Source organism: Podarcis melisellensis (genome assembly GCF_964234715.1).
Source record: "Podarcis melisellensis genome assembly, chromosome: 17".
In the NCBI taxonomy this organism is placed as follows: domain Eukaryota; kingdom Metazoa; phylum Chordata; class Lepidosauria; order Squamata; family Lacertidae; genus Podarcis; species Podarcis melisellensis.
This window is the reverse complement of record NC_138534.1, coordinates 9,553,967-9,564,406: the sequence shown is the minus strand read 5'-3', so window position 1 is coordinate 9,564,406 and position 10,440 is coordinate 9,553,967. Positions and strand designations below refer to the sequence as shown.

General features: G+C 42.4%; 1 long non-coding RNA gene across 3 annotated transcripts; it reads right to left on the bottom strand.

Annotated features, from left to right (window-relative positions):
• Positions 1 to 548: 548 nt before the first annotated feature.
• LOC309360414 lies at positions 549 to 9,230 on the bottom strand. Of its 3 annotated transcripts, none has more exons than XR_014164120.1 (4): positions 9,185 to 9,230; positions 7,891 to 7,957; positions 4,372 to 4,588; positions 549 to 805 (listed from the first exon to the last, which is right to left on the bottom strand). It is a non-coding gene; the product is annotated as an uncharacterized lncRNA (long non-coding RNA). The 3 variants fall into 3 exon arrangements; XR_014164121.1 differs by having other exon boundaries at positions 4,372 to 4,584; XR_014164122.1 differs by lacking the exon at positions 4,372 to 4,588.
• Positions 9,231 to 10,440: the final 1,210 nt, after the last annotated feature.

The following is a 10,440-nucleotide window of genomic DNA, read 5'->3' as shown; positions in this document are numbered from 1 at the left end:
GTGGGTTAAAGCCTCAGCGCCTAGGACTTGCCGATCGAAAGGTCGGCGGTTCGAATCCCTGCGGCGGGGTGCGCTCCCGCTGCTCGGTCCCAGCGCCTGCCAACCTAGCAGTTCGAAAGCACCTCCAGGTGCAAGTAGATAAATAGGGACCGCTTACTGGCGGGAAGGTAAACGGCGTTTCCGTGTGCGGCTCTGGCTCGCCAGAGCAGCGATGTCACGCTGGCCACGTGACCCGGAAGTGTCTCCGGACAGCGCTGGCCCCTGGCCTCTTAAGTGAGATGGGCGCACAACCCCAGAGTCTGTCAAGACTGGCCCGTACGGGCAGGGGTACCTTTACCTTTACCTTTACAACGCTATAACATGGAGAGAATAATATGTGTTGAAAAACCAGAGAGAGGAGCTAAGGGAAGTCTGGGGGTGGGTGGGAGGGTGGGGTTTTTTTCTTCTTTTTGGGGGAGGGGGAGGGGGAAATGGGGGGGATGAGGATGATGTATTTTTTATAAATTGTTTGTTTTTTCAAAAAAAATATTTTTGATAAATTGTTAATTGTTGAAATTCCTAATGAATTTTTTTTTTTAAAAAAGGAACCTGTAATGGGGCATTCAGTAAAGAGGTTCATAGTCAGGATCAGGCAGCTTTGTGATCTGGGTGGCTCTTTAGCTTGTGGAACTTGACACTGTCCAGTTTCTCAAAGCGCTTTCCGCAGTGCTCACAGGTGAAGTTGTACTGGGCTTTTGACGTATGCTTCTTCATGTGCCAGTTGAGAGAAGCTTGCAGCCGGCATTGGTATCCACAGATCTCACACCTGTAGAGAGAAGCCGTCATCACCTCGCTGCATTCAAGAACATGGCAGCAGCAGAGAGCCCACAGGCAAGGCAATATGCCATCACCGCTTGCTGCCAACCTTTCACACTGCATGCACATAGCACCCTTGAAAATCAGAGACTGGGTGCCAACCAGTTACTGTGTCTGACTTCAGGTGTAGCCAAAGAGGGAGCTGTGTCCACAAGAGGGAGCTTTTGCCAGCAGTTTCCATCAAGAGGTGGGACTGTTATCATACCCAGAGACCGTTCTGTGCTACCTCTCCAAGGCACCTTTAACATTACGTTCTTAACAAGGTTGAAAGGAAACAGCCATTCAGGTTAATTCATTGCTTAAATCCAGCCCCAGATTTTAGCTAGCGCTGCCCTTTGTAGAGGGATGCGGGTGGTGCTGTGGGTTAAACCACAGAGCCTAGGACTTGCCAAGCAGAAGGTTGGCGGTTCGAATCCCTGCGACGGGGTGAGCTCCCGTTGATCGGTCCCTGCTCCTGCCAACCTAGCAGTTCGAAAGCATGTCAAAGTGCAAGTAGATAAATAGGTACCGCTCTGGCGGGAAGGTAAATGGCATTTCCGTGCTCTGCTCTGGTTCACCAGAAGCGGCTTAGTCCTGCTGGCCACATGACCCAGAAGCTGTACGCCGGCTCCCTTGGCTAATAAAGCAAGATGAGCGCCGCAACCCCAGAGCGGCCACAACTGGACCTAATGGTCAGGGGTCCCTTTACCTTATTGGACTCCATTATGCTTGTATATATCTTTGCTACAGATGTGGTAAGGACAATGCCTCCATGAAATATATGCTTGTGCAGTCATACCTTGGGAGTCGAACATTTTGGCTCCCGAACGCCGCAAACCTGGAAGTGAATGTTCCGGTTTGCGAACGTTCTTTGGAAGCCAAACCTCCATTGCGGCTTCCGACTGCATACAGGAAGCTCTTGCAATCAATCGGAAGCCATGCCTTGGTTATTGAACATTTTCAGAAGTCGAAAGGACTTCCGGAACGGATTCTGTTTGACAACCAAGGTACGACTGTAACGTGTTCTATACTTACTAAGAAAATACTGAACTGTATAACTATGACTGTGCAGAAAAAGCTAAAACTTTCAGCGTAGAATATTTGTTTGAACTATACACCTATTGTATGGAAATTAAGAACAGGACAACAAAAATAGATTCTATATGCCCTAATGGTGGCCAGGAGACTGATACTGATGAATTGGAAGAATAAAGATATGATCCCCTTCAGTCAATGGATTGACAATACGACAACACTCACAACTTATGAACAAACTATGTATAGATGCAGACTTCGTTTGTGTAAATATGACAACATTTGGAATGAATTTTTAAAAAATATAGTAGGCTATTAATATCTACATATGTATTAGGATAATAACATCATGTCTATTTATGCAAGAATGTATGGGACTATATTACATTTTATCTTTGTATATTGCTTCTTTCTACACATTTTTGTACATCCCTCCCCCACTTCTTTTCTTTTCTCTGTATCACCTTATTTCTTTATAATTGAAATTCTTTCAATAAATTATTAATACCAAAAGATACTGTAATAATGATTATGTGGTTTGCTCAGGTTTCATTTAGCAGTACAGTCGTACCTTGGCAGAGACGTGAGAAGGTCAGGTGGTACCCAGTGTGGAAAATTTCTTGTCACCCCCCACACACACATTGATTTTTTTTTGCCTGCAAAAATGGTTTTTGTTATTGTTTAGTCATGTCCAACTCTTCGTGACCCCACGGACCAGAGCACGCCAGGCACTTCTGTCTTCCACTGCCTCCCGCAGTTTGGTCAAACTCATGCTGGTAGCTTCGAGAACACTGTCCAACCATCTCATCCTCTGTCGTCCCCTTCTCCTTGTGCCCTCCATCTTTCCCAACATCAGGGTCTTTTCCAGGGAGTCTTCTCTTCTCATGAGGTGGCCAAAGTATTAGAGCCTCAGCTTCAGGATCTGTCCTTCCAGTGAGCACTCAGGTCTGATTTCCTTTAAGAATGGAGAGGTTTGATCTTCTTGCAGTCCATGGGACTTTCAAGAGTCTCCTCCAGCACCATAATTCAAAAGCATCAATTCTTCAGTGATCAGCCTTCTTTATGGTCCAGCTTTCACTTCCATACATCACTACTGGGAAAACCATAGCTTTTACTATACAGACCTTTGTTGGCAAGGTGATGTCTCTACTTTTTAAGATGCTGGAAAAATGGTTTTAGGTTATTTCATATTTTCTTACAAAGGAATGTGGATTCTGGGCCTCTGATAACAAGTAGGCGACTGTGGACAGATACTTAAATCTACAGGATGGATTGTGTTTTGGCTCCACTGAATTGAAATTTCAGCCTTCACGACATATGAAAACGGCCAAGTAAACAGTTATTTTCATGGAGGTGTCAATATATTAACTGATATGCATGAAATTTCAGATATAGCTATATAATCCCTAGTGTAGTAAGATAAGACCTTTGGAGCAGGCATTTTAAAAAAAAAGGTTTTTTATGAACTGCCCTAGTAGGGCAGTAATTGTTCCTTGATAATTTGTTACCCCCTCTATGATGGCACCCAGGGCACACATCCCTGCCTCCCTTCCTACGCCCCTGTACCTTGGTTCTCAAACAGAATCCATTCTGGAACTCTGTTTGACTTTTCAAAATGTTCAAAGACCAAGCCACGGCTTCCAATTGGATGCAGGAGCTTCCTGCACTCAGTCGGAAGCAGCATTGGATGTTTGGGTTCCAAAGGACGTTCACAAACCAGAACACTCACTTCCAGGTTTGCGGTGTTCAGGAGCCAAAATGTTCAAGTTGCAAGGCGTTCGCGAACCAAGGCACAACTGTAATATTTTTTAATAAAAAATCTCATGAATAGGACAAGGGACCAGAAACTCAAACCCATCTTGCAACAATGCCCCATTCTCCACCTTGTTGGGATTTACTCTGGCCCTTCACGCACTTGTGGTGCTACTCGCCTCCATCACCTCACAGGGATAAGACACACATATTAATAATAATAATAATAATAATAATAATAATAATAATAATAATAATAATTTATTTATACCCTGCCCATCTGGCTTGGTTTCCCCAGCCACTCTGGGCATCAGTCATTAAAAACTTCCCTAAACAGGACTGCCTTCAAATGTCTTCTAAAAGTCAGATAATTGTTTATTTCCTTGACATCTGGTGCGAGGGCGTTCCACAGGGCGCGCGCCACTCCCGAGAAGGCCCCATTAGCTAAAGTGGTGCTTCAGGTTAAGAACAGTTTCAGGTTAAGAACGGACCTCCGGAACAAATTAAGTACTTAAACCGAGGTAACACTGTATAGCTAACAAAGCAGCCAACACTTTTCGCAATCTTGATGGAAAATTCACTGAAATAAAAACCCCCCGAGTGCTGCCACATTTGAAATACTTTTGGAATTCCACAATTAAAAACAGTTGGCTGCATGTGGCAGTGATTAGTAGAAATTTATTTCTTTTCATGGGTACAGCTAGTAGCCTTTAGGTCACAAAAGGAGGTGTCAGATCTCCCAACACTCACCAACGTCACACTCATTCTCAGAGTCACTGAGCGGCTTAAGAGGCGAGCGCAGTGTTCCTGGAAACAGCGACGCCCTGCTTCACACTGCCACACAGCTGTTGTGTACATCTCAAAGGTGGGGTCCAGCTCTGAGAGATGGGGCTCACAGGGACAGCGTTTTTGTGGTCTTCATACCAGATTACTATGTTGTTCAAGCAGTTCACATTCCGCCTTCTTCCTTGTGACATGGGAAGCGGGTTAGGGAGGAGAAGAAGAACATAAGTTTGTGAAATACACTCAGAGTCGAGAGTGGATTTTATGCTCTTCATTCAGCTCATAGTGGTGAGGAGGAATGAAAGTCCCCTCAAAGTATCTGCTTTATATACATTATTTACACAATGGGCTGCACGTGATTGGCTAATTCTGGAATTCTCCTGTAGGCCAATCAGGTTGTGGATTCACTTCCATCTGAAGCTGGATTGGGTGGCTCCTGCAGACCAATCATACTGCTGCATTGTTCTAGGACCAATCAGACTACTGCATTCTGAATCCTATTGCTCTAGGACCAATCAGACTGCTGCATTTTGGATCCTATTCAACTCAGTACATAGCAGTTTGAGAAGCAGAGAACAGAAGGTCCCTTCAAACAATTGAAATAAAAAGCATACGACACCAACCCCTGAAGAAAGACTCCAGCAGTCACCCACGTAATATTTGTTAAATACTCATTCATTTTATATGCAAGGAAGGCTATAAGGAGCCCTAAGAAAGTCATTTTAATTCAAATAAATTAACTTCAAAGATGCTGGGACTTACATGTTCACCTGTCAGGGGACTGCCATCAGAACAGGGGAGGGAGGCAGGGAGACCGCTGGGATACAGAGAGCCTCCAAAACTCCTGAGGAGCAGTTCCTCTTCCAGCGGTGGAAAAAGCCACACCTCCAGTGGAGAAGAGAGGGAAGGGGCCAGCCAAGTGAGGAGAGGGCTTGAAGATGCTGCTGAGAGCCCTAGCGCCTCACCTTGCCAGGCTGGCCAGGAGGGACGCACGCCCCTTCCGTCACCCAGCTTACACAGAGGCGTGAAATGCAAGGAGGGGAGGAGGAGGCTTGGGGTGCCGAAGATTATGTTGGGGGAGAAGCCGGAAGGGGCCACTCCCGGATTCTGCAAGTGACTGAGACGGTCATGAACTTGGTAGATCTGCACTGTAAATAGTTTGCACAATAAAACCTGTAAAAAACAGGTCAGAGTCCTGTGTGGTTACTCACGAGCAACCACCACCAGCATCGAACATGAAGCTTTTAAAATAATATAACTGAACACCACATCAAAATACCAGTTTATTACCAAACCACAGGCTGCACTGCTAATGACAATCAAATGTGGGGTGCCTACAGGCATCTCTGTGAGATATTTCCATATCACAGGCAGCAATAGCAGCTAAGCCAAGACACACTCCTTGCTCTCCCTTGCAACATTGGTAGTCTTGGAGCAACATGTATAGTCGTACATTGAAAGTTGAATGGAATCCGTTCTGGAAGTCCGCTCAACTTCCAAAACGTTCGAAAACCAAATTGCAGCTTCTGATTGGCTGCAGGAAGCTGTGGAAGCCCTGTCGGACGTTCAGCTTCCAAAAATAGTTGCAAACCGGAAGGAACAGTCATTTCTGGGTTTGTGACATTCGGGAGCCAAAATGACACGATATGAAACGATAATCTTTATTGTCATTGTCCCATACAGAACAACGAAATTGAAAACATCTACATCAGACATTCAAAAGCCAACAAGCCTCCTATCCCAGCTATCCCAGCCTGGTTAACCCCAAAAACTCTGATACCCCATAATTAAATACAATATACTCCCACAGAGACTACCTTATACTGCATTTAAAGCCAGAATTGCATTTGGGTAGAAACTGTTTCTCAGGCGGCTAGTCCTAGTCTTAATAACCCTCTACCTTCTTCCAGAAGGCAGAAGCTGAAAGAGATAATTTCCGGGGTGCGCACTATCCTGCACTATCTCTGCAGCTTTCTTATGGCACTGGAAGCATAGATTTGATCCAAGGTGGGAAGAGTGCACCCAATTATTCTCTTCACAGTCTTTACAACCCTGGACAGCGTTGTTTTTTACCTGACCGTGCAGCTCCCAAATCACACACAGAGACCGCAAGTTAATACACTCTCAACAGTACAATGGTAAAATGCCATCAACAGGTCCTTTGAGAGATTATTTTTCCAGAGGGTTCTCGGAAAATATAACCTCTGCTGTGCTCTCTTCATCAGGTCTGTACTGTTATCTCCCCAGGTTAGGTCATACAGTAAAACCTCCACAAAACATTCAGGAACTAAACTGTTCGAAAACCAAGGTACAGCGTACCTTGTTTTGCGACCGGGATCCATTCCGGGTCCCGTACCTTGGGTTACATACGCTTCAGTTTACAGACGCTTCGGGTTACAGACTCCGCTAACCCAGAAATAGTGCTTCAGGTTAAGAACTTTGCTTCAGGATAAGAACAGAAATTGTGCTTCGGCAGCGCAGCGGCAGCAGGAGGCCCCATTAACTAAAGTGGTGCTTCAGGTTAAGAACAGTTTCAGGTTAAGAACAGACCTCCGGAACGAATTAAGTACCGAGGTACCACTGTACTTCATCATCCTGCCAAACTCTGTATATCAGCACTTCTTCCAATAATAACCCAAAATATTATACAGAGAACTAGATGCTATCTACCACCCCACAGTTAACTATTGGCAAGCAACTATTGGCAAGCAACTCTAGAATACAGACTTCAAGCTTTCATAAATGAATAAAGGAATTACCTACTCCTTTTGGTTTCCATGGTAATTTTGAAGCATGAGAACAATGTGCCAAGCTATCTTTAGGGCAAATAAAAGGTCTAATGCAGCATTTCTCAAACCACACAATTTGCTAAGGCCAATTCATGGCATTAGAACATTTTTTAAAAAAATTTGTTTTTAAAGAAAGAGGAACCAGACAATTTTAGGATTAGAACATCAGCTAATGTGCCACATTTTCTATCTATTTCAGCTTGGCGTTTACCTCTTTAACATTAGGCATCATAATTAATGTAAAATATAAAGAGGTATTTGTCAAGCATACTCGCCTCAAATTATTTTTGAAATTTGTATATAGCCATCATCTACTATAATCAGAGAAGACTCAAAGCAGGCACATTCTGTTTCAATTTTTAAATGTCGGCAGAAAACCTTTCCAATCTGTCAGGCCAATGTAGGCCTACTGTTAAATATATCTTTCCGCAATAGTTGGCTGATTTCTGATTTTAACATTTTTACGTGGTTTTTATTCTATGACTTTACATACAATTGTTGTGAACTGCTCTGATTTCTTCTATGAATAGCAATACAGTGGCACCTTGGTTCTCAAATGCAATCCATTCTGGAAGTCCGTTCGATTTCCAAAACATTCGAAAAACAAGGGGCTGCTTCTGATTGGCCCCAGAAACAATGCCAACAGCCAAAATAGATGTTCAGCTTCCAAAAAACGTTCACAAACCGGAACACTTACTTCTGGGTTTGCAGCGTCCAGGAGCTGATTTGTTCATCAACTAAACTGTTCAGGAACCAAGGTACCACTGTATATAAATATATTTTATTAATAAATTATAAGCCTACAAGCAGAAATAGTTAAACAGAAGGGGGCATTACACCCTGAAAATGTAGCTACCATATTTCTATCTCAGTGTCAACTTCATGCTATTAAACAGAGGTGGACAAATGTTATAGAGCAAAGACGATTATTGATTATAATACAGGTACCACCCAACTCCTTGGCTTCTTTTATTGGATCATGTAAAGGACCTTATAGCCAAGAAGGATACATGTTTGGGGTTTTGAGTTCAGTGAGCAAAAACAGAGATTATGGGAAATGCTAACATCCCAACAAAAATATAACACTATGGGAAATATAAACAGCATCGCTTAACAAAATTAACAAATGCAGTTTGGTTCAAAGTGGGGAAATTCTGAATTTTCATTTTATTTTTGAAAACTGGAAGCCATCTATCAATGGGAAATATTCTATGTAGACCTACCTACTGAAATTAGTGAACCTACTCACTCATGTTCATTAATTTCAATGGGCGAGTAAAATTTCATTGAGCGCCAGCCAGTAGAGGAATCTGCAAGCGCATGTAAAGCATGATTCTATGCTGGTTCAGTGAAATTTACTCTGTTAAGAAATAATATCAGAATTCATTTCTTTGATTTCTTTTTGGAATATGTTAAGTTGTGGGTGAACATATCAGACGACACAGCGATTCTTCAAACAGCTCTTGTTTATTCACAGGCCAGAACAGAACTGAACTGAAGGATTCAGCCAGCCTGCTTATATAGAGCTCCACTAGAATGCAACAGTAACCATTTTCTGTAACTATCCAATCAGTGAACATCACTTTCAATCCCTTATTTGCATATGTGGACCTGAGTGAAAACTATCTACAGTATCCCCCTGCTAGCCCAGGGTGAGAACTTCCGTACATAACAGAATATTGTATCTGTCATTTGCAGAGTTTACTGCAGTAACAAGTAACTGAAAGTAAGAACTCATTGCAATTCACTAGCTTCTGACATTGGCACACACTTGTGCTCAACAAGCTGCATTTTCCCTGCTCAGAACTTCCAAGCATTGTAATCCTCAAGTCTCAACCTGTCACCAGACACCCTTGACCAGCAAGGAGCACGGGCTCCAAACAGTGGGCTAGACATTCCTGCAGTCATTCATTTCTGTTCTTTGCTCAAAAAACAATTCAGCCAATGTAACAGAGCAAGCAAAACACACCACTACAAACATATTTACATACTTTTCTTCCTTTGTGGCTCATAAGGCATCTGCTCCCAAAGCTTCCTGGAAGAAAAGATAATAGCCTATCACAACATGCACTCAGAATCTTAGAAGTGGATACCATTATTTGTTTGTTAAAAGAAAGCCTAATCCAAAGAAGATGATTTTCAAATGGTCCCAAGCAAGATAAATAACTGAGACTCTGAAGATTAGATAGATAGATATCTATCTAGATAGATAGATGATTAGATAGATAGATGATAGAGATAAATAGATAGATATGGATAGATATAGTTTATTAATTAAATTTACCAATTTAATTACTAAATAAACTACCTATATCTATATAGATATATATTGCCCTTCATCCAAAGGCCACAAGGCAGTTTACAACATAAAAATACAAAATGAGAACACAAAATACACAATAAACTAAAAACAAACCAGTAACACCCCTCCCTAACACATAAGAGTCAGTTTGCTCTTCAGTCCCTCTCAGGAAGTCAAGAGCTAAAGTACCACAAAATTCAATCATCTTAATCATGTTTCCTCAGCCACAGAAATCACTACCACTGGGAAACTGAGGATCCCATCAAGAACACCAACAAATGCATAGATTTCTTAATCATAATTATGACCTCTTAACATCTAAGCTCAGATGGATACTATGAAATGTGATTTCTGGTCTCTTAATGCAGAGAAATACAGCGACTGTCTCAAGCTTTCTGTTTGAGATTTCCGAAAATCTTGAGGGTTTTTAAAAAAAGTTTTACATTAGGCAATTGCCTGTGTTGATTCTGTTAAATCTTTCTGTAATAGTGTTCACCACAGTAAAGGTAAAGGGACCCCTGACCATTAGGTCCAGTCGTGACCAACTCGCTATTGTGATAACTTGGCTGTGGAACCAAACGGATATTGAAAAAGCTGCCCCTCATCACTTCAGAAGTTCACAGAACACTGTGATGGACAAATGCTCACCCTTCACTCCAAGACCATTCCTGAGTTTCATCTTATCCTCACCATCTGTCCAGTATATATGAAGTCACTAGCTATGGTTAAAAGGGAGTTTGATATCAATAGACCTAGTTTTGAGTAGCAAGAAGAGTAACCCTTCCATATATCTCCTTTGCCTGACCCTTCAAAGGTGCAAGACTATGATTATATGCACATTTAATCAGAAATACAATCTCTGAAGGGGCTTACTCCTGTTTTTGTTGTGATTGTCTGCAAGGTTTTAATTGTTCTTGTTGGTATCCATCTGTCTTGAGAGACAAT